General features: G+C 44.6%; 1 non-coding gene across 1 annotated transcript; it reads right to left on the reverse strand.

The window, feature by feature from the left end:
• Positions 1-22,000: 22,000 nt before the first annotated feature.
• Positions 22,001-22,072, reverse strand: trnaq-uug (transfer RNA glutamine (anticodon UUG)). The gene has a single exon. It is a non-coding gene; the product is annotated as a tRNA-Gln (tRNA).
• Positions 22,073-27,114: the final 5,042 nt, after the last annotated feature.

Here is a 27,114-nt window from a genome sequence, read left to right on the forward strand (position 1 = left end):
TAATTCAAAGCGACTCCAAAACAATGTACATTCACCGTATGGTGCTACTCCAGCACAAAAGCACGTGGTCGCCAGCGGGACAATGGCAGATGAGGGGGAAAGAGTGAAGACAGAGAGGGGCTACGATAACAAACCATTAAACTTGCCTCTGCTGTCCAAAATCCTGAGGAGAGGGAGATAGAGCATCTTTAAACACTGTCATTTGACTTTGAACAAAGTGACTTTTGAAGTGAAAGAAGCCATTTCCCCCCTTTTTCTCTTTTTTCTCTTGCGCTTCTCTCCACATTTTAATGCTCCCTGCTCTATCATGTAAATCCCCATTCAAATTAGTTGGGCATTAGAGCCCTCAGCAGTAATGTCAGAGAGACTGAATGAGATGGGGGACTTAAGCACCTAACGAACAATGAAATTCCCAAGCCTTGGGACAGGACAATTAAGAAGCAGGCTTAGCCAATGATGAAAATTTATTGCTATCTAATACATATTTCTATTTTCTGAACACTAACCAATTTGAATGTGATTAAGGGGGGTGGGGCGCTTCATTAAAGAGACGCCGGTTCTCAGAGGTCGCTGGAAGAGGAGCCTTTTGATGTTAAATTACAAATACGGAGGAGAAAGCCACCTCCATTGTCTTTTTGGGCTCCTCCTATTGTTTTCCGCTGTTCCTCTTAAACGGGTTAGTTAACCCGCCGCTGTCCAGGAGAGACGTGGATACAGGGGAACCTCAGAGGGGGCGACGCGCCAGAGGGGAATGGACTGGCTTCTTCTCCTTTTTGAGTCTGATACATGCTTTTATTCCTCTCATCTGCATTGCTTTCGGCCCCGAGCTGGACCGGCTCTCGTGGCCGTTTTCATCTTGACTGGTACCAAAAATGGAGATTTCAGTAAAAGATGTAAAACTAACAGGCAAGTCGTGGCGAATAGTTATCAAGCAACATTTGTCCCTAATTGTGGGCATGTAATTTTTTTAATAGCTACAACGCCTTGTTGCTCAATTTGGCGTTTAAAAAAAAAAAAAAATCATTTGAGTAATTGGATGGCAGGTAGAGCGCTCACAGTGAATTTGTTAAATTAGAAACGTGCCTCCAGGGACCACTTAGGTCTCCCTTTAAAAGAGGGAAAGTAAAACATGTTAAGGATGACAAATGATGACAAAGTCTTCACGACTGTAATAATATGAAATGGAATGACTTCATTACAGGATCACACTTCTTTTTTTTTTTCCGTTGAGTTCAAACATGTTGTCTTTCATGGGAAATATACTCTCAAAGCAGCGCTCGCTCACCCACCACTGGACATTGTATTTGACACTGACAACTCGGTGTGATTTCAGGCTCGAGAGGAACCTGGCATCCATCCTACATATATTTGGCAATTCATCCAACAGAGCAGGTTAGTCTTTTGATAATCGACATGTACTCATTCAGAAGAAAAAAAAATACCTGTTTCTATTCAGCCGTGGGAGTAATTGGATCCGCAGCCTAGCGCTCGGCTTGCGTTGGTTTGGACCTTGAATTGAAAGGTGTCTGGGGGGGGGGCACTTACTTCACCTCTCAAAACCTGTACAGATGACAAATGACCAAAATGTAATTATGAGGGGAACTGAATAAGCATTACACATATATACTGTATGATTCTTGAACGTTCCTAATGACGGCAGCCTCCAAATTAATTAAAAGCGCTACGCGTGAATAACTATTTTGACATCACAAGTCATGGCTCTAACAGCTGCAACTCTTTCTTTTGTGAAACTGGTGGAGAATTCGAATCTTTCAAAAAACGGATGCCCTGTGAGTGCAACTGAATGAATGTTGGAAATGGAAATTCATTGATCATACACTAACCTGAATACACACATGATGAAACGATGACTGGCAGCCACCGTTGACTCTCAAACCTCTCAAGTAAAAGTGAAGCCTGCACAAGTTTATGGAGGTTACTCATCAGTGGTGCCAACTAAGGAGAAAAGAGAACTCAGGGCATCTTCTCATCTTTGAATCACGGAAGTTACTAAGAGTTCTAACATGCTCAAGCAAACTTAAGCAGTTATGAAGGATTAAATGGTGGATACTATGGCGAATACATACCATGTATCTTCAACTGTTTTTTGTTCCAAACTTTGGTCCAGTGGTGGGGTCAGGGCTGCAGACTGTTGGACTGTTAGATTTGGGCAGTGCTTCTCAATCATTATCTGTAACCCCTACCCCCCTGCAACACATTGTATCCTTGTTAACATTAAAGAAAAGAAAAAAAGAAAGTAATATAGATCAACTTTCAATAAAGAATAACTTCATAAACTAAATTTGTTTCGGTCAGTGCATCAATGTGCCTGAAATTACAAAAACAAAATCACATACGGATGTGCAATTACACATTCTAGTACGCCATAAAAAGTATGTTCCGAGGTCACAGGCATCACCCCACTATTTGAGAAGGACTGGCGTAGGAGCGACAAAGCTCAGATGGTGGAGTGGTCGGCCAGTGACTGAGAGGTGGCTGGTTCAATCCCTGTGCCCAACGTGTTTGTGTCGTCGTGTTCCAAAGCAAGACACTTAATACTTCTGACAGTTCAGATGGCACACGGCATTGCAGCTTACTGTTGTGTGAATGGTCGACTTGGGATGGAAAGCGCTATGTAAGCAAGAGCCATTTACCATTTTAATATTGGTCTGCTGCCAGTCCTGCATTGACCCTCGGTATGGACCCAGCTCTGGCACCTGACATGGGCACTGGTACTTCACTAACTCATGAGTTCTCTCTGGACCCACATACTTATTCTCTAAAGGCACTTTGGGAGGTTTGTACTGCAACCCCTGTCAGCAGTTACTCCTCTAAATGGCACACCCCAGGTGAATATTTCACACTCGCCCTCAGACAACAGGTGATTTAAAGACATTCTAAAGTCGATGGAAAGTTTTGGGTGTGTCTCTATTTAGCACGTTTAGAGGGATCAAGCCAAGGGTGCATGAACCCTCCCACCTTGGACAGAGCTGGGGACGATTTCAGGACCCCTGGTCACCGTTGTGTCACGCATTTCACTATAGAACACAGACACTATCCTTACCGCAACGATTGGAACACCCAACAAACACAGTGTTCAAGTGCACCTGAGACTGCACTGATGCAAGAAGTGAAGAAGTAAGTGCAGGCAGAATGGAATAAGTGGAGAAAAGTGTCAGGTGTGACGTGTGACTAAAGGGTGTCAGCAAGGATGAAAGGGAAAGTGTCCAAGAGGGTGGTGAGGCCAGCAATGTTGTATGGTTTGGAAACAGTGGCACTGAGGAAAAGACAGGAGGCAGAGCTGGAGAGAGCAGAGATGAAGATGCTGAGCTTCTTTCTGGGAGTGAGCAGGATGGATAGGATCAGAGGGACAGCACATGTGCTCAGGTGTTTAGGAGACAAAGTCAGAGAGGCTAGATGGAGATGGTTTGGACATGTACAGAGGAGAGAGAGAGCCAGTACACTGGTAGGAAGATGTTGAGGTTGGAACTGCCAGGCAGAAGGTGGAGAGGAAGGCCAAAGAGGAGATTTATGGTGGTGGTGAAGGAGGACATGAGGTTTGTAGTTCTGAGAGAAGAGGAACAGAGGTGAGATGGAGGAAGATGATCCGCTGTGGCCACCCCTGAAGGGAGAAGCCGTAAGGAAAAGAAGACAATGTTCATGCATTCATCTCCTTCTTTAGCAAATTTACAGTCATAGTAGCGTTGAAATTTTGTGAGGCTAATTGAGAGTGTAGCGCTGTGACTCCATTCTGTTGGAGTTCAACAAGATGAGGCCACTGAGGGACTTTTTGATTCACTCCCAGTGGAAAAAAAATGCATCCCTTTTTTGTCAGATGTTATTCTTCTCATATTCAACAGTGAAGAGTGATGTTACGTGTCAATGCACGGCTCTGGCACGGATCCTGCCAGGAAGCACTCGAATTTGAAGTGAAAAAGACAAAGTTGTATAAGTGAACCGAACAAATCAACACTTTCACATCTCTCTTCTGTTGTTAAACTGCATGTTAAGGAGCTATTAAGCACTAAAATAGAACACAACAGGAGCCAGCCATGACTCACCCTCAGTTTTAAGGACAATGTAGGTTCAAGGATGGAAACTTCAAATCTATATTCATTTGCTCATGATTAAGTACGTGGACTATTGCTCACCATGTGACTCAGAAGAACACTTTTTGTTATTAAACTGTCCTGTCGAGGAGAAAAAGCCTGATATGGGTCAGAGAGGGGAGCAGCAAACTCTGCATATATCTCCCCCCCTAAAACACCAGCCACGGCCAGATTAATTTGCGTTAATAGATGCGTTCTCAGGCCCAGTTTGGAGCGGATAAAGGACATTTTCATTAACTTTCTTTATATTTAATGTTCAATTAGTTGCGGGTATAACCGGACCATAATCAGATGGAAATATGGGCAGAAATTAATGCCCCGGCAGGAAGAAAGAAGGCCAGGGGATTGGTATCCGCCCAATGAGAGACGCGTGCGTGCGTGTGTTCACCAGCGAAACCCGGCGCTCAGCATACATTATATTACAGTACAAAGGTATTCAACCTCATAAATATATTTATAGAGATTAGTTGCGATATTTACATGAATACACAAATATGAGTGTCGGAGCGACGCCGGCGGGGAAACAAGACGGCGACGGAAGGAGGTTTACGACAGCATAAAGAGAAAATGAATGACACGGAAAATAGAAAAATCAAACGGTTTATTGTGTGGGTGAGGCAGGCTTTTATCATCCTGATAGGCAGTGTTTAGCGCCGTGCGCACGTGTGAGTGTGTGTCTGTGACTGATGCGCCGTGTTGTGTTGCATGTCACGCTGAATGATGGGATTACTCATTTTCCCCTTAGCAGAACACAAATCACCCTTTTATCCGCCATCATTGAATCTTTCCAGGGTTAAGTGTTTATGTTCACAGCTTCGTGCCAAACTGGGTGTGTGTTTGTCTCTGTTGAGCACTTTATGTTTTTAGCAGAATATTCCCCCTGCCTTCAGCAGCAAAAAGGATGCGTCAGGAACGAAGAGCGTGCCAGAGAACAGTAGAACGTCGTCTTCCTGGTGTCAATCACAAACACCGAGCGCGAACAAGAAAGGGAGAGTTTCGCAAACTGGCAGAAAGTGACGATTAAAAAGGCTCAGCTTGGGTTTGTCATGGTAGCGCGTTGTGCATTCGTGTGGAGAGGGCTGCGCAAATCCTGAATATGAGGTCACTGTCTAGAGATTCATGGCCTGCATTCCTGCATTGCCTTCTGTGGAGAAGACAACAGCCCAAAACGTCTGCATTGGAAGATGTGAATCCCTCCTGCTTCCTGTGAGAAAAATTAGATCAGGTGTCGACAGTGGTGCCTCGGTTTACAAGCCGTAACAGATTTTAATTTTTTTCTCACGTGTCCGCATCATACCAACGGTCAGTTGGGGAACACCCACCTCAAAAAACGGACCCTTATGCGACCGTGGCACATGAATGTTCACATAATTCCAGTGCTCAACCTTTAGCCGTAGGCTGAAGACAGAAAGCCACCAGCCCAAGTTCAGATCCAGGACCACGTGTGGAAAAGCTCTCTGACTGAGCCTGTGTTTGTGAAAAACCTTCAACACACTGGGTCAAGTTCGCACAACTGTCTGCTGTGAACTGTTCGCTGCACAAAGAGAGTTTGAAAACTTGGCTGCTGCTGCCCAATTTAAATAACACAGTTAACCCACTGAGGCTTCATGGCTTCAGGAGAGACAAAAAGGCTCATAACCAAACCCTCCTCATCTTTTGGGAGAAAATACAAATGTAGTCAAGAACTTTTCCCATGAAGTCGATCAGTCCGGTGGAGGTGTTTATCTGATCCCATGAGGCGGTGATCGGTTACTACTGATGTCATTTTAGCTGTGGTTACGGAAGATTCCTCCGACGTTTGTGTTGTTAGTCTTGTTTTCAGAACCAAACCAAAATGAGACTTGCCAGGTCAGGTGGCATCACACAATCTCAATGAACAACAGTTTAAGCAACCACGTTGGTTTGCTCTGTTGAAGTGGAAGTTTGTGGCGCCAGTGAAAAAAATGGTCACAATAGGTATCAGCAGCAGTGCTGCTTTAACAAAACCTTTCATCTTCCAAACAAGAGCAGGAAATTCTTCTGTGCTCATTTTACAATCTTCAGTCAAAATGAAACTTCCAGGCATAATTAATGGATGCTGGAGTTCCAAAGCCAATGTCCCTCCTGCTTGTATTGGCCTAAATTTTTCCAAACGGATTCCTTCTCTTACTTTCAAACAATTTCATGCTCCAGTTTTGGAGCCCACTGCTCAGAAGATAAGTGGGGAACACGGAGGACGCCCATCATTTACCCATGATCCCCTCGGAGTTCATTAGCCGCCCGCGCTAATTAAAAACAAACAGGATAAATTCACCACAAATGGAATTTTTGGAGGAAATCTTGCCAGCCATCCAACAATTATGCGTGAAAAGTATCATTTCAATTAGAGCGTAAGCCGTCGAAGGCGAGGGTCAGATCTGCGGCTGAACTGCGGGGCCTGTCTTGGTGCCAGCATCCGGGGACTTGAACGCAGACCATTACTGAGGTAATTTGGCTGAAAGCCCACTTGAATTGGCCCCAGACCCTCGATAGTATCAGCCTCACAATTAACCAACAAAAACAGATAACCTCCCAATCCCTGCAAAGCGTCAGAGCCGGCGCGGCTTGCCAGACGTCCGCAAACACACACAAACACTGACGGATACTTTACACAAACAGATACAGTGCAGATGCTCGGATGAAGTCGCACACAAACCTAAATACACTGCAGGGACTTCTCTCCAATTAACATGCATGCAAAGCAATTTGGAGCCCAACAAGATGTTTTTGTCTGACTGCTCCAGGGTAATTTAGCACTTCTGTTTCCACACAAGCTGCAACAGAGGGAGGGAAGTGGAGAGGGGTTAGAAAAGTGGAATGGATTTCTTGATTAAAACGCCTCTCCCCCCTCGCTTACGCTGCGTTGGGAGACATGAGGCAGCATCTCGGCACACGCAGCAAACATGCAGCGAATCCATATCCCCTAATACAGAAGGCAGCATCACTGTTAATTTCCTTTTGTTAGCCGTCTGCTCCCTCCGCCGATTTAATTTGTGCTGCTGTTTTAGAGTAGGAATTGAATTCACAGGCGTTGGCGGGCGTGCGCGTTCCTGCGAGGTGCCAGTGTGTGTCACTCTGACACACGCGCCAATAATTGCACTCAGAATTGATGCGAGTGCAGGATCACAGCTGATTCCAGGAATTTGAATACGCCGGAAAACCTCCATGAATCCATGAAACGTTAGGTTGGAAACACATTTGCGATGAGTTCCGCCACATTATTAATCGTCTATAAATGAGTAATTCACCGAGCAGTTATCGTCAGTCGCAGCGCTTTAGTGCACAAAACCCGACACTGTAAGGATCGTTGGCTGAAGTTATGACTATGTTCCAGGAGATGTGAGATTCGGCTGCAAATGTTTTAATTTAGTTTTAATGTCTCAGTTCAGTTTATCTTGAACAGCCAGCCAACACTGCGCCACACGTGACATAAGCACCGGGGGTCCGTTCAAAAAGGCCTGAGAGGACGTTGAAAACAAGTCTTAAAGGAGCTCAATTACGTACATTCAACACACTCACAAAAGTCTTACTGATATTTGCAGTTTCTCTGTGAAAATGAACCGGATCTAGCACGTTCCACCCGACTGCGTCAGATCATTTTATTCACTGTGACGTCCGTCTCAGCGGATGCGTCCTGTGGCTCTGACCAGATTCAGATTCATGTGATCCGAGTGGTGTCAAGTTCTCTACTTTCCTCTTCATGAACATCATTGGCGGTAGTGAAGCGGACAAGAAGCTCGGCGTGCCTCCCACCTTTACAGTTCCCTCCCTCCTAACTTGTCACCACGTAATTAAACCTATAGTCACTTTCAATTAGCTGGCCTTTCTCCCCTTTGTGAGCCTTTATGCAAAAATTAATTAGCCAATTAGCCAATTAACATATGAGCGCCCCTTTGTGTTAACGAGGCTTTTACAAGCTGCGCCAACCTTGAAGTAACAGCAGACACGCAATAGATGCCATGGGACTAGTTTACCCTGCACAGAGCCTGCACACACACACACACACACACGTTCACGTCGCCTCCCTGGAACCCGAACCTCCTCTCAGCAGATGGACTTTCTTGCTTATTTTAGACCGGTTCTGCAAGTAGATGTCTTTCATTAGGTGAATCAAGTAGAGTGGAGTGAAGCCAGTTTTCCCGGTGGACTTCTAATGTTGCCACATGGCGGCCCGCGACCATCACCGCTCTCGCTAAAAGCAGCGGCCCGTCCAGCGTCGGCCTCGCACAAATCACCAGCGTTTATTTTTACGTGATACTGTACACAGTCGATCCCTCCAGAGTCAAATAATATTCATGCCCTCGACGTCTCCATCGAACAAAGACAGAAACACGCGCGGTTGTGTCAGCGTGCGTCTGCTCTCTGTCCGTGTATAAATACAGACCAGAGACAGCGGTAATGGCTGCTGCTTCAAATAAACAGAGCACAGAGAAGTCTCCCATTCCTCCTTCTCTCTGACCTAAATCACTTTTGGACGACACCCCACTTCCTCACACTGGAGGTTCTCAAGGCGACCAGAGCAGCGCCACCAGCCCGGTGTAGTACAGTACGTGTGAAGAAGTGAGAGGGCGCGCAAGAGAGAAAGCCTTGATATATTCCACATGTTGCTCTCAGCCCAGACACAACAACTCCTCTGCAAAAGAAGGAGTGTTGTGAAAAAGAGAGGAGACAGGGAGAAGTTTCTGCTGCTGAGAGGAGGGAGCTGTTGAGAGCCGGTGGGGAGGGGGAGAAAGGTAAGAGCGATGAGGACGGGGGTCACGCAGGGTTCACTTCAGAGCCGTCCGATCAGAAAGAACATTTTTCACGTGCGCGCACAAACACGCAAACACACAAGTAGCGGAGATCCTTCTGTCAGTGCCGAATACCGACCTCCTTGAGAACGTTTATTTTTGCGTTCCGTCAATTTAAACAATCCCTTAAAAGGGATCGCAGATGTTTATGGGCCTTCTCAGAACAAATGCCGCCTTTCTGACCCACAAATACACACAACAGAGCACACACTTGAAGTACAAAAACACACACTCCCGAAAAGTTAAGCCGTGAAACAACGGGGAAGACCAAAGTCAGCAAAGGCCATGGACGTCTCAGTTTCAAGCAAAGGCTGGATCTGTCTGACGAGAATAGTTTGTCTTTTTGTCGGATGTGAAATTAAAGCGGGATGGGTTGAACAAAAACAGCTTGTTAAGGAGGCTGCCCGCTCAGCGAAAGCCACTCAGACGAGGAGTGTTTTAGTGTAAACACACACACTGGTTTTCCCCTTACAAGGCCATGTGCTGCCAAACTGTGTTTGTGTGTGTTGAAGATGGGTGATTATGACCATTACTAACCAGCTTATAGTTGACGGTGTGTGTGTGTGTGCGAGAGGGAGGGAGCCAGTGTTCTCCAAATACGTTGCTTTTACAGCTGCATGGGATACTTTGACGTTGAATCACGACATTAAAAAAAAATGTGTGAGGTCGTATATTTCTTTGGTGAAAATGGAACACAAAAAGGGCGATAAACTTATACAAGTTTTTACCGGAGCACAGTGAGGTTTATGATTTAAAAAGCACGATCATTCCATAAAGGAAAACTGCAGACACTGAACGGGAACCAAGAGCATTTAGATGAGTCGCTAAGAAATGACGTCATCGCAGGCGAAAAGCGTCACAGCAGTTCTCAAACAGCTACAACAAGCGCAACTCTAAATAACGTCCAGATGATGACAAAATAAGAAGAGATCCTGTCACCTGGAAGACTGTTTCTCCTGACAGTTAACTCCACGTGATCACGCGACTGGGAAGGAGGAGCGGAGTCGCTAAGAGACGGTACGATGTGCAGGTGTTTGGGATCAAGATAACATGAGCACCGAGAGGAGCGCACAGTTTTTCTTTTGTTCATACAACTGAATGGAATAGCACAGCAGAGACTTGGCGTGAGTGCACCATTGTTTCTTAATCTTCTTGAACAATATACAGTATAATTCAGGAGAACAGTAGTAGGAAGCAACTTCAATCTCAACCATAAGTCACACTCAGCAGATCACTGCAGAGCTAGACCATGTGAAGCTCTGAGACATGGCTTCAGACTGACCAAAGTGGGGAGCTTTCTGAAGGGAGCCACTCTGTCCCCAGGATGCCGATCTGCTGACTGTCTTGACTCCACAATAACTGTAAAGTCTGAGATGTTCTTCCTCTGGCTATGACGTATCGAACCCTGCTGGTAGAAATTCCTCACTACTTGTCTTCAAAAACACAGTTTCATCATGTACATCACAATTCATCGGCTCATGCTGCCTGCTGGTAGAGTTCAGCTGAAAGATAATCCTACACATCACAGAGGACACGTGTGTGTCGTCAAGAGACGGATGTCCCGGGACCTTCTTCTGACTGAATTCAACCCCAAAACTTTCAACAATATTCAAATGAACTTTCTGCTGGCATCTTTCCGAAATCTCTGCCGCTCATTGGTTCTGTCTTTATACGGCAAATCCATGAATTGTTTTTACAGCCTTGAGCTTTCTGTCAGAGCGTAATGTGTCTGCACGATAGGGACCGCTATAACTTTGGGCAGACAGGCGGGGACGCGGGGGAGTGTTAGGGGTTGGATCGGGGGTGTCGAAAAGTCCCTTAAGTCTTCGTAATGAAGCTCAATCCATCTCACCTCCTTCTCTCTTTCACTATCTCCACCACGCTCACACACACACGCCAGAACTTAAATTGGCTAACTCTTCCTGAACATTGTGATTATGACCAGCTGACCATGAAAAATTAACAGGTTTATCTCCTTCCCCACTGTCTCAGACGCTCTGCCTCTCTCTTTATTGTACTCTGTTCTACCCCCATTCTGCTCTGTCCATCGCTACCTCCAGCCCTGAGATACTTTTCCAATTTTCCTTCAGTGTCTTCCACTGAGCCCAGGGGAGGACTGGGCCAGAATGGAGCTGTGATTAAGTTGATACATTCGAGATAATAAGAGCAGAATGGCTATCATTCTCTGCTCTCTCTTGTACGCAAGAGCGCTTGATCCCCTCTGCCCCGCCCCACACACCCCCTTTCTTTCTGCTCTGGGCAGTTTGGACACTGATAGACGAACCATATGTAAGGACAATGGATGGATGAGAGGGTGCAGGCGTCTTCTCCGAGCCCCGTATCATGCAATATGCTTCCACTTGCCGGTGTCACACATGTTCCAGTTAAGTCCTGCTATCAGTGGAGAAGCTTTGGTGCGCTCGCCTCTCTCCGTCCTCCTGCTACTCTTTCACAAAATCTCCCCTCATGAAAGCAACACCGCGGTAATTTAAGGTCCCCGTGTTGGCAGTGATAATCCCTCTGCACACACTTTGAGAAAAAGTTAGCGGAACATTAATATCGCTGGTATTTTTGCAAGTAATGTGAAATCGTTAATGTGCTGAATTATAGATGGGATTTCAGATAATTAAAATTGCAAAACCACATTTACTTTTGAGTCGTTGAGAAACTAAACTGAAGTCAATTCCCTCCTTTTCTTCATTGAAGCCTCAGCAGAGCGAGCCGTCTGTCGTTCTTCATCTGGACTGAGGCGTAAACTTCCAGCTTTGGAATCAGCCATCCCTGTTCTGTGGGACATGAGCTGGAAGTGGACGCTCGGACTCTGCATCACTGCATCGATGAGGCTTAAAGGCGCAAGTCTTCCCCTTCTTCATGGTCAGCAACGGTGTTCGTCGCAGATTCTAGGGGACAGTGACAAAAAAAAAAAAACACCAGTCAGTCAACAAACATTTTGGTGCTTTTAAGGCTGAGTTGGATGCGTGTTAAATGAGTTGTATCAGGGACTGCAAACTTCAAACTATTTCAAACTTAAATTCTGTTTTCATGAACACAAAAACTCATTGAATTTACATTATTATCCAGCATTAAAAGCATGTCAATATGATTCATCTGTCTAAATAATATGAAATATGATGACGAAGTCTTTTGATAAATATAATTTTTATTAACTGGAAGTAAATACTTTAATGCTCTGTCACACCACTGTTCTCCCTTTACATCAATGCAATTGTTGTTTTGTTTTGTTTTGTTTTGTTTTGTTTTGTTTTGTTTTGTTTTGTTTTGTTTTGTTTTGTTTTGTTTTGTTTTTTATCTTTCCATCCTCTATCACTCAACCCTCCATCTCTCCACCCTAGTTCTTCCCGTCCTCTATCACTCAACCCTCCATCTCTCCTCCCGAGATGTTTCCATCCACTATCCCTCTGCCCTCCAACTCACCACCCTAGATCTTTCCATCCACATCCCTCTATCCTCCATCTCTCCATCGTAGATCTTTCCATACACTTTCCCTCGACCCTCCATCTCTCCACCCTAGATCTTTCCTTCCTCTATCCCTCTACCCTCCAACTCACCACCCTAGATCTTTGCATCCACCATCCCTCTATCCTCCACCTTTCCACCGTAGATCTTTCCATCCACCATCCCTCTACCCTCCATCTCTCCACCCTAGATCTTTCCTTCCTCTACCCTCCATCTCTACACCCTAGATCTTTCCAACCTCTATCCCTCTACCCTCCATCTCTCCACCTAGATCTTTCCATCCTCTATCCCTCTATCCTCCATCTCTCCACCTTTGATCTTTCCAACCTCTATCCCTCTACCCTCCATCTCTCCTCCCAAGATCTTTCCATACACTATCCCTCTACCCTCCATCTCTCCACCCAAAATCTTTCCGTCCTCTATCCCTCGACCCTACACATCTCCACCCTAGATCTTTTCATCCTATATTCCTCTACCCTCCATCTCTCCACCCAATATCTTTCCATCCACTTTCCCTCTACCCTCCATCTCTCCACCCTAGATCTTCCCGTCCTCTATCACTCAACCCTCCATCTCTCCTCCCGAGATCTTTCCATCCACTATCCCGCTACCCTCCATCTCTCCACCCTATATCTTTCCATCCACTTTCCCTCTACCCTCCATCTCTCCACCCTAAATCTTTCCATCCTCTATCCCTCTACCCTACACCTCTCCACCCTAGATATTTTCATCCTATATCCCTCTACCCTCCATCTCTCCACCCTAGATCTTTCCATCCACTATCCCACTACCCTCCATCTCTCCACTCTCAGCATTCCCGCCCTCCATCTCTCCACCCTATATCTTTCCATCTTCTATCCCTCTACCCTCCATCTCTCCACCCTCAGCATTCCCTCCCTCCATCACTCGACCTGTCTTCCCTCCCAAATGCAATGCTGAATTTCCAGACTTGAGGCCTCAAACTTTGCACGTGACTAACTTCTATCCCAGCCAATTCATTTTTAGGCCTTAGCCAAAATACACTCCCGTGGTGTCCAGGATCTGCCCCAGGCATGCTTTTTGGTAGGTGTGTTCGGAGCACTTCACTAGGGAGCCACCTTAACTACCATCTGTAGGTGTTATTAGTGACGCGGAACCTAATCCTAACCCATAACTTGTGGTGACCGGAAGACAAAGAAGCGGTTGGAACAGCAGTGATCGGAAAGAACAAATAAAAAAAACCTGAACCCAAAGTGTCCGCCATTAACCACAAGCTAATACAAGCGCTTTGTTTTTTCACTTCCTCCTGGGCGGCATTTCATTCATAGACTCACTAAATAGTCAGCAGCCTGCCTTCCTTTTCTATTTCTGCTTCCTCTCAGGACAGAAGTTTGATGGCTCACACTGATTCCAGCATCACAGCCAGACTGACAGTTGACATTCTCTCGTCTGTAAAACCCCGTCCGGCTCCTTTCTTTCCCTCCCTCTGCTCAGATTGCCAGACTATTGTCAGAGGTATAGGGGTGCCTGGCAAGAGAGGGGGGGCAGAGATAGCAGCCTCCCTCTGATTGTGTGGTTTTAGGGGTTGAGGTGAATGAATGTAAGAGGAGAAGAATGACGCTGAGCTAGCTAACACTGTACGCTGCACATCAAAGACAGAAAAAGGTTTAAATAAAAACTGAGGTTTGTTTTCCCCCCGTTTAGCGACTCTGAGCTTCTGTGTTCATTGTTTCCATCCTGTCTGCCGTCCTCCACACTTTCCTCTCTATCTCTCTCATCTCCCACGGAAAGGTTTTCTGCGGCAAGAGACACAGATCATGTAATTGAGTTTGTCCATGTGGAAAAACAATACAAGCCGGAGAAATACTTTAATGCCTGGTATTTTGTATACATGTCAGATCTCATGAGCGTAAGTTTAAATTGGAACCGTAGCTGCATTGTCTGTGTGAAAAAAGGAGGGAACTGCGGAGAGGCATGGACAAAAGTGATCTAACATGAAGTAGCATATTGAGTTTCATTAGATGCTTCTGGAAGACGTCTTCCAAAGAGACTTCATTTCTCAGTCTAGAGGAAAGAGAAACCTGCAGATGCAGATAAAGCCAGTTTATTTGACCTGAAACCTTGGCCATATTCTCACATTACATTTACATTACATTACCACAGAGGGGACACACGACTGTAGTGATGAGTTTTATTTGTGTGTATTTATTTAAAATTTGACCTTTTGTTGTGTCATGTCCTTTGACCACATGTATATTTAATATTTCTCCTAAGTCAAGCTATTTAATGACCAGGGACATAAGTACATTGAGATTTATTTAATTAATTTTCTCAGTGAAATGTGAGTTTTCTGTCTTTAATTAATGAACCGAAGAGTAGAAAACACTTGAACAAAATAGATACTGCATTTATTTTCTAGAACCTGCTCACACAACATGCTCACCAGGAGCTCAGCGGAAGATGCTGAGTTCCTTTCTATCTTCCTTCCTCGTCCTTTACTAAAACTTCCACTGAAATCCGTCCACCCTTTTTTGAGTTCTGTTGCAATGAGACAGCTGGAAGACGAGGGGGTGTCGAAACACTGTCCCCCAAAGACAAGTACCTGGCTTTGCCTGAACAGGGTCGTAACCTCCCCGGGCTGATCCCCGCTAGTTTGGCCATGATCTCTGGATATCTCTGGATACTTGGAGAGAGATAAACATCTGCACCTGCAGACACCAGTCAACCTCATGGTGTGTTTGGACTGTGGCAGGAAACCTGAGTTCCTGAAGGAAACCCACACAAGTATCCTAGGATCCAGGTTCTCTCCAAACACAGTTGGCCTTCTGAGGCTGACCACACCCATACTGGGAAACCCCAAAAATGTGTGAATGACAGTCATGCATTTTGTGAATGAAATCAACCACAGCTTATTAGGATTTCTTTTTTAAATTATTAAAAATAAAGACAGGGTGTTTGCTCGAAAATTTGATGCCTGATACAGTCTGCGATTGATCTAGTGTACCCGCAAATCGTACACTAGTGAAGTCCTTACCATTGTTGAGTCGGTTGGACTTGGGTTGCAAAACCATTTTATCAATTATTCCTTATTTTAGACTTGTTTATACCCTAATAAAATGCATTATTATTATTATTATTATTATTAGTGTGGTTTAAAAAATGAGCATGATCGTGATGCGTGAAAGCGCATCTGGGGACACATGTTTCTCATGTATCGAACGTTTTCAGCAGCTCTGTGGTCACCTGCTTCCTGCTCCATGACAGCAAAGGGAATTATCTGAATGACTTTTAGTTCCATAAGTTCTTGTTTCATCGTGGTTTGTGACTGGCGTCTCTGTCGAATGTGTGTCTCTCTCTGTCCATAAAGCATCTTTGTTTAAAGTGATCGGTTGCTGCACATTATAATGATGAACACTTTCTGAATGTACACTAATATAAACGTTATTGTTTTCAAAACTACCACATTGAGACACGGATGAGGAGTTTTTTCACACTCTGGAACTCGGTTTCAAAAGGTTCCATCCAACACTGAACTTGTGCCACTTCATCTACGTGAACCAGTGGCCAACTGCCACTAAGCTCCGACCGCTTCCATCTTCACTACTGCCCCCTGCTGTCACATCAAGCTCATTGCTGTGAACAACATTTAAAACGCTTGAAAAGGAATGCACAGAAGAAGTAAACATAGAGCGAAAATGCTGAGTCAAAATAGGTACCATGTACAACGCGGAAGTCATAGGTTTATAAGGTTGAATACTAGTTTGATCAATGAGTGAAGTGACTCTGTGAAGCACTCAATTCAGTGAATCTAAGTGAAGTGAGCCGTGAAGTTTCTGCCTTTTTGCAGACCAAGTGACTGCTCTCCAGCCCCATACATGTGCATTAATAAGTGGTTCTCATCAAACGGAGGAGTGGAAACTATAAACACCAATAAAAAACATGCATTCAGACTTTGATAAGTCATTCTCCAATCCAATATTCTGTCATTAATAACAGTGCAAAATGGAGGGCAGGAGAACTGCCTGAGAAAAATCCAAGTATCTTCTTTGTAAAGGAAGGAGCCTCCATTTAAAGCCCTGTCGCTGCCACTCGTCAGCTTGTGTGATGTGTTTAAGCCAATCCCATAATAAAGGATGCGGCCATACATATTCATGATAGAAATCTAGTAATTAGTAAACCCCCCTTCCACACACACACACACACGTCCACACACACAAGCTTCATGCATATGTATGCCCTTGGCAAACAAAGGCAGTGGCATCTTGGGGCATTCTCTATTAAGGCACACATACACGTGTGATGGCACAGATAGCAGCCCTGTCACTCACACACAGTCAAGTGCAAACACACACACAAAGAGGTGCTGGTGTCGAAGAGGGAGGGGGTTCCCTCTCATCAATAAAGAACCTATAATTTCCTCTGGGTTGCAAAAAAAAGGGTCTTAAACACAGAGATCAGCACAGACTCACAACTACCTTTCATTGTCCAACAGACACCCAAGCAAGCCACGTGCGCACAAACACACAGCTCTGCGTCACTATTTCATCACACTCAACAAAAGACAGTGCAGCATATTTAAGAAACCTTAACCCTGGCGGGACGCTGCTGTCAACTCCCAGCTCGATACAAACACACACGCACGCACACGTTCTCCTCTGGCTGCACAAAAACACTGGAATTCAAGTGAGAGTTGGCACAATCAATGCAAAATGATTGCATCATGTGAAGCGCGTCAGTTGCTTTGAGCCCAAAGGTTTGGAGGGTTTAGCTTTTGTGGAACGGAGGTTTGATGCCATCTGACATCCTGAGCCTTCCAGCGCTGGAGCTCCGTTCCTGTTTTGCTGAATGAGATGATAGAAAGGCAAGAAGGGAAGGTGATGTGAAGAGTGAGCGATGGGTGACAGGCACAAGAAAGGTTTCAAACAAAGAAAAGAAAGTTGAAGACGAGGAGAAAAGTTGAGCTGTAATTTATGCACATTTCTGAAAGAGGCTCCTGCCGACTGATTAATCTCCAAATATCTGGATTCGCAAGTTAAAACCTCTGCGTTTGCCTGCGTGTGGACCTTTTGTCCTCCTTTTTTGTGTAGAATGTAGATTTAGCTGTGAGTGTAAAACACATTCTGCTCTTGCTGACCCCAGCAATTGAACTTTATTTATCAAGTTATAATATAAGGTCTCCTCTCTCCACGGCGATGTCATCCGTAATTGCAAAGCTGTTGTGCACAGTGATTAAAATGATGACCTGTAAGTGCTTCCTCCTCATGTACTGTGAGGATGGAACTCGGTTGCTGCAACGCTACGCAAAACACCACGACTTTTCTTCTTTCTTTTATCAGCAGGTCGAAATGAAAGGACTATATTTTTGACCTCCATTTGCTGCAATGACTTGGCAGCCTGTGCAGGGCGTCCAACGTGAGTAGCCTCAGCAGGCAGGGATGGATATAAGGTAAGACGTTACAGACTGATCCTCCCTCCAGATCAACAGTTGGATGGTTAAATATCATGCTAATTTCAAGACAGCACTAAAAGTTCAAATACAGAAGCTCCCTCAGTTCCGCTGGAAGCATCTGTGTCACGTAACTGTCCTTTGACTCTGCAGCTGATCGCTTCATCTGCTATCAATAAGAGAGGAGCCAACGTGGATCTCCAATCTCTTTAATACATGTTTCATTTTCCCCGCTTGGAAACCTGCTCAGTTGAGAGCAGACCATTCAGGCAGGAAGTCAGTGGATGAAAGCAAAGTGGGTCCATTGCTTTTCAAAATAAAACATGGTGCGGACATTAAATCGTATTTTACAGAAACATCATCACGACTGTTGTAATTGGAGGCTGAGCACCGAGACGTAAAAGGAAAGAAGATCTAACTCGATTCTCCACTATGGACGCTGACATTGTGCTCTCTGGACTCCGGCCACAAAGGTTGAAATTGCGGAACATTTTTGAAAAAAGGGAGCATGATAAGTAAAGAGGAGGCAGGTGAGTTGGACAAATCATCATCAATGTATGTTTTTGGAGGGTGGGAGGAAACCAGAGTGACTGGGGGAACCCCACCCAACACATGAGGGCCAAGTTGAAGGGACCTTGGTTCACTCCAAACACAGACTGTTTCATTTCTGAGAGGCTGTCGCACTGACCACTGTGGCCTCAAGTTCAGAAAGGGAGCCTGGTCTTCTTCAGCAACCGACTTCAAAGGTTAGGTATTGAAACTACATTACTGCATACTTAACCCATAATTGGCAGTTGGAGAGACTTGGCATCAGAGTGTGCCATGAAGATGACTCAGATCACAGCTCGCATCTTTGATTTAAAAGTATAGCTGTTTATTGTCAGTGAAGTTCCAACTCGGCTGTTTCGTTGAATTATTCGAGGGATTCACTCTGCTGCATCACTCACTCTGACACAGAAATGAAACTCTGGATTTGGTTAAAAAGTATTTCTGAGGACTGTTGTTGGAAAATACCTGTATCATTTTGCATTTGGATTCGAAAATGGCCTTCCACAACAGTGGCTGGAGAAAAAGGAGGGAGGGCGAACGCAGCGTCACAGCAGAGACAAATGGATTATTGCTTCACTTTGAGAAGGGAACGGCACCAAAGTGATGAACGAGTTCATTCATTAAAACGTCCAGCATGGACTCCAAAAATGAGACCAAATACTCGTCTTTTCCCTCAGAGTTGGCCATTATTTCTTACATTATGGAGCACTACATAATAGATGTGGATTCCAAAAAAGGGAATTTTATTATTTTGTATTATTAATACAACATGTAGGGCATAAATCAAGACACCCTTTTTTTACATGCGGGGTTTAATAGTTTGTAATCCATTTGTGACATTTTACGCTCACTATATATATATATATATATATATATATATATTAAAAAAAAAAATATATATATATATATATATATATATATATATATTTTTTTTTTTTTTTTTTTTTTTAATTTTTTTTTTAATGAAAACCCAAGTGATAAAAGTATTTTAAGGTAACAGGGTATGATTAAAGATATTAGATATAAAGAGTGAGAATACTGAGAAAGGATGTGAATACTGAGAGACAGACCTGTGGCAGAGAGTCAGTTCTGAGGAAGCTGAGGACAGCCAGAATGGATAGATAGACAGACAGACAGACAGACAGATAGATAGAAAGATAGATAGATAGATAGATAGACAGACAGACAGACAGACAGACAGATAGATAGATAGATGGACGACGGACGGACGGACAGACAGACAGACCGAATAGATAGATAGACGGATGGACGGACGGACGGACAGACAGACAGACAGACAGACAGACAGACAGGATAGATAGATAGATAGATAGATAGATAGATAGATAGATAGATAGATAGACAGACAGACAGACAGACAGACAGACAGACTGACAGACAGACAGACAGACAGACAGACAGACAGACAGATAGATAGATAGATAGATAGATAGACAGTGGGTCAAACAGTGACTTAAAATGTGCAGTTGTGTGCAGCTTCAGACGAACGAATGGTCAGTCGCCAGAGAAACTATTTGAACAGCATCGCCAGCTGAGGGGAGCCTCTGTCCTTATTATCACGTCCTGAAATGTATGCACATGAACAGACACACAAAACGGCCGGGCACTTTGAGAACAGGCTCATCTAAAGTTGGAATAGGTCAGGTATAAAGGTCTTTTTTGTGTGCGCGTCAATCAGCGGAGAGTGAAAGCCCCTGAGCATGCGGCGAAAATGAGAGGCTGGCGACAAAGAAACACTCAGTCACCTGAAATAATACGGCTCCTCAGCCATTCACAGGTTGTGAACTATGGCGCTTGACACAGGCCGAGAGGGGAGAAGCCTCTAAATTGGACCGGGTCAGACTTTAAGATCTCATGTTCTCATGCTCCGATCAGACAAACTGTCGATGCAACTGGGAACACCGCTGGAGCTCCGATCATGAGCTTGGAAAAAGGCTTCGACTTTTTTGAATGAAACTTAATTGGCGCCCCCTTCCTCCCCCTCACCCCCTCCATCGGTGGACCCCTGTTGGGTTTTTAGACTGTGACATACATGAAGCTGGAGCTAAAGATATCTGAGAGCAGGCGGAGCGGGACATCAGCTAAACACTGGTAAACTGCACCTGCAGGGATCTCCTCCTGGGTATAATGAGAGCAGGCTGCTCCACGTCTCCATGTGCGTACCATTGTGGGTCTGCATGCTTGTGTACGCGTGTTAACTGAATAGAGCGAGTCCCCCACGAGCTGGTGATCACAGTTGGTGCGTCCGTTGCTGTTGTTCAAGTTCTTCTTTTCGAAGCGCAGCCGTTGACAAACTGAAGGAATAAGGAAGAATAACATCACAGCTCTGTAGAATCACAACAACAGGCAACATGAATAATTGAACAAAATTCTGCTTTGATGAAATACATGCAGAGAAAATGGTTGGAGAAACACGCAGGCCTTGAAGTGGAAGTGTGTTTGTTTCTGCTGGGGACTGAAGCACATGCAAAACAAAGCATTTTCTGGGATAAAAGTTTGGACCTTTTTTTTGAGTGAGATGTGAACCGCTGACCTGCAGATGTGAAGTGTCCACTACGCTCCTCCACTCCGCCTAATGAGCTGCAGAAGCAGGCGGTCTTCTACTGCAGAATGAGCGTGTCACTTGAGGGCAACGCTCCCACCTGGTCCACGGGGTGTGTGGTGTCAATCGTTGGTCAACAACCTTGACATGCTTCACAAGTGTATCTGGACTGGAACTGTCATCTGCAGGAATTGCTTTGGGACAGTCAGACTGGCCCAGGAGCTTTTGTATGCACCTCGAAAGCCACTGCTCCCTTTCCTCAGAGAAAGATAGGAGGTGAAATAAGCCACAAACAGTTTTGAGAAGGACAGATTCAAAGGACAAGAAGATTCCCAAATTTTAAACCAGATCACTTTTTCAAAATGGAGTGCCACACTGTAAAACCGGAATAAGTTCAGATGATGTTCGAACTAAGCAAAGCAGAGGCTGAGAATATGGTATTAAAAGTTTGAAAACAGAGGACAAGTATGAATGATCTAACACTTCAGACAAGCTTCCACTTAGACTTGAACTCAGTGCAAACCATTACACAATAGAAGCATATGCAGACCCACCAAATTAGGTCACCCAACATTTGAAACTGTAACAGGAGGAAAGTGATGTTGGGTAAAAGGTGTATTGAGCAGGTATATCAAAGTCACCCTCACCAAAGTCTCAAGCCTTGTTGACCATGTGTGTCAAATGCAACACCTCCCACAGATAAAGAAGGACAGCTGAGGGAGACAAACTAGTCATCTCTAACTAAGTTTCCATGTAGAGATTGTGAAAGTCTGAACTCGACCACTCCAAAGTTCCGCCTGCAACTGAACTCGGATCACTGAAATTAAAGCGGAACCTTCGCTCCAGTAACTGACCCAGAGGTTTGCTGATCCTGCTTCTTGAACCAGGGGTTTCTGCTCACTTCCAGGAAAAACAACTCAGGCATTTCACTTTCTGACACAGCACCTAGTCAACAGCAGCAAGTGAGTTTTCAAAAGCTGTTAACAGGAACCGTAAAGGCTTGACAGGTAAGAGGGCTGCAGACTTCCTGAGCAGGCCGATGACTGCCACTGTACATACCAGGACGAAAAGGTTCCACCGAGACTTGAACTCGGATCACTGGATTCAAAGTCCAGAGTGCTGACCATTACACCATGGAACCTCAGCAGGGGGATAGCAGGCATGGCTTGATACCACTGTTTCACATCCAATAAATCACTGCAGCTTTGTGGATCAGTCGATACCAATCCAAACTGCTTCATGCTGACGCCTAAAAACACCACACCACTGAAGTCGGGCACACCTCCTTTGGCTTCATTTAAACATAAAGCTTTTAGTGGCAAGCACAATAGCGCAATATGGCAAAACTATTGAAATTATAATACGAAGCTGTACACCATTGTAAAATCCAAAACCAGCATGTCATGCAAAGTGAAATGGCCTTGATAGATATGATGTCTGATCTAGGCCCAAAAGACTGGATACCGAAGGATGGATATCTGACCTCATATTTAAACCAAAAAAGAGTCCAGTTGAGCTGGAAAAAAGAGCTACACTTTGGGAAGTTAAGGAAAACATTACCTGTGAACATTCAATATGCTGGTTCCAAGAGGACTTCTTGTCCAGAGAGCAAACTGTCAAGCCAGGAAACCTCCCTCTGAGGGACTGATAGTCGATTCACAGCAATTGAATCCACTATTGCAAACAAATGAACTCAGTTAAATCCGCCATTGGCGGAGCTGCTGTCAACCAGATATCTCAAAGGTAAGACTTCCTGATGACACAATGACGGACCAGATTTCAGAGGCAAGAAGGTTTGAAAAGTCCCACCAAATACTTGAACTCAGATCACTGGGTTCAAAGTGTGGTGACCATCACTCCATGGAACCACTGGACCTCTGTGGGACTGGTAAATACGCTGCCAAATATTTGAACCGAAAGGCCCTGTTTCTTTGGCCGAAGGTGAGCTGGCACCCGGAGGGCTCCACTTCCTGTCTATCATAAAGTTGCGTGACTTCATTTGTAATAATGGAATAAACAAGGCAGGCTGAGCAGCAGAAACATTCAACAGATAAGGAAACAAACAAGGTGTGAAAACACGGCGAGTCTGTTATTTGCTATCTTGTGTGTTTAATTGTCCGTGCGTGTGTGTGTGAAGGTGTGGTGCGAACATCTCAGCGCATGCGACGCACAACACCAGACAAAGAGCAAACGCAATTAAGGTGGCGGCACTGTAATAAGGTGTTTATGGCACGAAAAAAGAGCAGAACCGGACGAATGCGAGGATGAAGGATGAAGGGGGGCAAAGGAAATTGAGGGCGGGGAGGAAGTGGTGGAAGATATGAGCGTCTCAATTCATCAAGCTCTCTTTGTTGGGGGGTGCTAATTCATTTGTTTGTGTGATTGCCGTTCTGCATGCGGCGTGTGCACACACCTGAAACACACCTCTCACTCTGCTTCGCTTCTTAACCTGTCTCTTTCCCTCGCTATCGCTTTCCTGCCTTTTGTTTTCTTGGCTTTGTTTAAGCATCCATATTTTCATACGGGATAAAGCTTCTCAAATGATCTCTCATTTCCTTCACCCCTCCGCACCCCACCCCCGTCCATGCCCCGGAACCTCCATTAGTAAACCGGCTTTTCGTCGCAGCGTCAATCAAAACCGAACCCCGTCCGTCACAAAACATCTTCTAAGACGAGACACAAAAAAGACACAATTCACGCCTTTTCTTTCCAACCTTAAATGGGAAGCATAGAATTCAAAAAAGTAAATAAATGGATTCAATAATTAAATCCATCCTGAGATAGACATCAGTGGCCCGGGTCAGCTTCAAATTAGCTTACGTTTCCGACAGAGACAGAAATGACTTATTGTCACAACTTTCTGCTTCAGATTTCTGCGCTTGTTCCATCCAGTTTGTGATTGGTTTCCGATTGTCGGGAAGATAAGCGTGTAATTATGTTTCACTACACCTGCTGCCAAAAGTATTTATTGCCTTTCACAGAATGATTGTTGAGTTTCATGCGGTTACACATGTAGTTGACTTGAAATGTCTGGGACTGTGGAAACGAATCAAAACAGATTTAACTGATCCTGCTATTATAAACATGGATTTCTTCACTTTATTGGAGGTAATCCCTTCTTTGTCATCTTCTTTGGCTGTTTCTCGTCTACCACAGCAGGACCTTCACCATCTTCGTCTTCCTCCATACGCCTTCAACCTCCATTGTCTCCCACCTCATCTTCATTTCCAACATCCTTGATCCGACACTGTTCTGGCTTCCCAAACTTGGTCTACAAGAGTTTCAGCGTCCAAGAAGCAAATTTCCATTTGGGGTTCAGGCAGCTGTGCTAGAACGGAGTAGATGGTTGTCTCGGTTTACCCATCAAGGCCACATCCTTGACAGTGATGTCACACAGCATTTCTATGTTAGGGGTTGTGGACTGTACTCCTCTGATACACAGGGGAGTTTGTTGCCTCAACAGGAATCAGGAGAGCTTTTCAAATCCAAAGCTCCTTGTCGTTGGACTTGCATATGATATGATGGTCCTTGTGATAGGAAGTTCTTCTTGGACATGTGAGTCCAGCAAGCTTGCGAATGTGAGTGTTTGTGTGTAGTTCTTCTATACATGGCGGCCTCTGCAGCCGCTCGTGGATCATCTCAGATCACAAGGAAACTTTAAAACATACATTAATAACCAAAGTAAATATCGACATGAAATGATAGGAAATATCCTCAAGAACATGCCACCATGATGATTTCTTTTCACTGTTGGTGAAAATTCAGAACTTTGTCAACTAAAGTTTTCTTGTGTAGATTTGTCTTGGCGGTTTTGACAGAAACAAAAGTTGCTCCCGTACAAACCCAGGAATCGGTGGCCGAAGCACCAAGCAGGACACACCCTTCCGTGCCCCCACCATCTGCACCCCCCACCCCTTAATCCCCTGCAGGTGACCGCTGCGAGGAGGAAGAGCTTATTTGAAACAGGAGAGGGTGAGAACATTTGGGTGAAGAAGGAAAAAACAAGTATGGGGGAAAGTTGTGCAGATTTAGGACATAAAGTGTGTGTCATTTTCTCTGCAGGAGGGCTTCCACACTTCATCTTCAACTCCTAAAGTAGTTTGATAAGGGAAGTAGAGTGACCTCCGAGGCCTGGTCACTCATCCCCAATGTATTGGAGGAAACAATAAAAACAGATTCTATTGGCATCTATTAGTTTAACAAGGGCAACACTGCATGAATCTTTGAATAATGAAGTACAGTTTTTCTATAAAGAGGTGAATCAGTGACATCAACAGTCTGCAGGAGTCACTCCAAACATCATCTCACATCTAGAACTCCTCACTGTTGTGTATCTTCTCAAGACAAAATGGCAGGTCTGTTTTATCGATCAGTGGTTTCCCATTGCAGCTCTCCTCCCTGTCTCCTTAATAATATAATTGTCTCAGCTCAGAGTCATTTCTACTGAAAACAACCAAACCAGAAATTACATCTTCCATTGCTACGATAAACCAGCTGGCTGCCAAGAAAAACGCCCCACTAATGCCATCCATTTTCACTTTCCTGTCTGAGGCTGCTTTTGGAAACATTTGAAAGTGAACTTCCAGTTCCAGGCGGAGTGAACGTCTTGAAGGTCCATCTCACGACTTTGTGTGGTGTTTATCTTTAATTCAGACCTTCCTCGGTCCTGCAGCGTCAGCCACGTGCAGCCATGACACGCTAGACACATAAAACAGCATAGTTGGGCAAAGTCGACTTTTTGGAAGTTTACGATGGTGATGATTATGACTTTTCAGGAGAAAATCTTCTCTTTGTAACTTTTCTCACACAGTGTTCTGATGAGATTTAAATTCGATCCCATTTCAATATTGACCTAATTAAAGCTTCAGGTGATGTCTTTTTGGCACTTGAGGCTGGTTTTGGTTCGTCCTCGCCGCCAGGGATCACGTTCTAATTAAACTTCAATTGACACGACTCTGTCAGGTGCTGATGATGCTGTCGCTGTAGAACTGAGAACTGTCTGGTCCCATCTTGGTCCAAAAAAGTGAACTGATCCGAGTTGGTGTTATCTACTCCTTATGGCTTGTGTTCAAGCTTATCTATCCCAGTGAGGACCGATATGGGGGAAAATGCCTCCTTTGTGAGGCCATTTCGCCGGACCTCACAAGGCTACGCCTTAATTTGAAGATAAAGTACGTCATTACAATTGGGTGTAAGTTTGGCTCACAGTTCTGGTTAAGTTAAGGTTGAGAGGCAGGAGAAAGCAATATGGTAATGAGAGGTCCTCAGAAGGATAGAGATGTAAATATGTGTGTAGGCTTGTTTATCCTACTTTGTGGGGACCAATTCTTGACAAAACATTTGGCTGGACCCCACGAGGTTAAGCCTCAATTTGAGAATTAAAACTTCAGAAAATTGGGTCATTTAGTTTCAGTTTGGTTCAGAGTCCTGGTTAAGGTTAGCCATGTGGTTTGGCTAGTTAGGTTTAGAGTGAGAGGCTGGGGAAAGGGTTATGGCAATGAGAAACCTCACAATGACAGAAATACAAACGTGTGTGTGTGTACTTGTATAGATATTCTTGTAGGGACTAATTCTTGAAAATTCAATTGTAAAATAATAAATTATAATGTCATTATAATTGGAATTAACTTTGGTTAAGAGTCCTGGTCAAGGTTAGTCATTTGTTTTGAATGGTTAGGAACCTCCCACATTCTGAAAAACAAGCTTTATGTTACTGGATGTAAAGGTTGAGTGGTTATGTGGTTGTCTGTCCACAGGTGCGTCGTGACTGAATTGTGACCTGTCCAGCGTGTCTCCCTCCTCCCCGCCCTTTATCTCAATGAAATACATTTATAAATATTGTATTGACATGACAAAAGTCTCTTCTCTCTGTGTTTCTCTCAGTTTGTCCCAGCTGGGTCACAGTGGAGCACTGCTCCTGCCAGTCTCTCCCCTCCAGACTCTGAACACTCTGATCAGACTTTTCTCGGAATAGGAAGTGAAAGTGGACAATCGTGCAAACTCTCCATCTTTGATGATAAAAACAATCAGCCGCACAAGTTTCCACGTCAGGACAAGATGGTGTGCGACTCGCTTGGCCCTCAGCCACAAACAAACTCTGCACACACACACACACTCAACATCACACACCTCTGACCACTGGTGCTTGTGCGAACCGGAGGCCCAATAATTGAAAGCTGGCTC

The sequence above is a fragment of the Synchiropus splendidus genome, chromosome 6, assembly GCF_027744825.2.
Source record: "Synchiropus splendidus isolate RoL2022-P1 chromosome 6, RoL_Sspl_1.0, whole genome shotgun sequence".
Classification (NCBI taxonomy): domain Eukaryota; kingdom Metazoa; phylum Chordata; class Actinopteri; order Syngnathiformes; family Callionymidae; genus Synchiropus; species Synchiropus splendidus.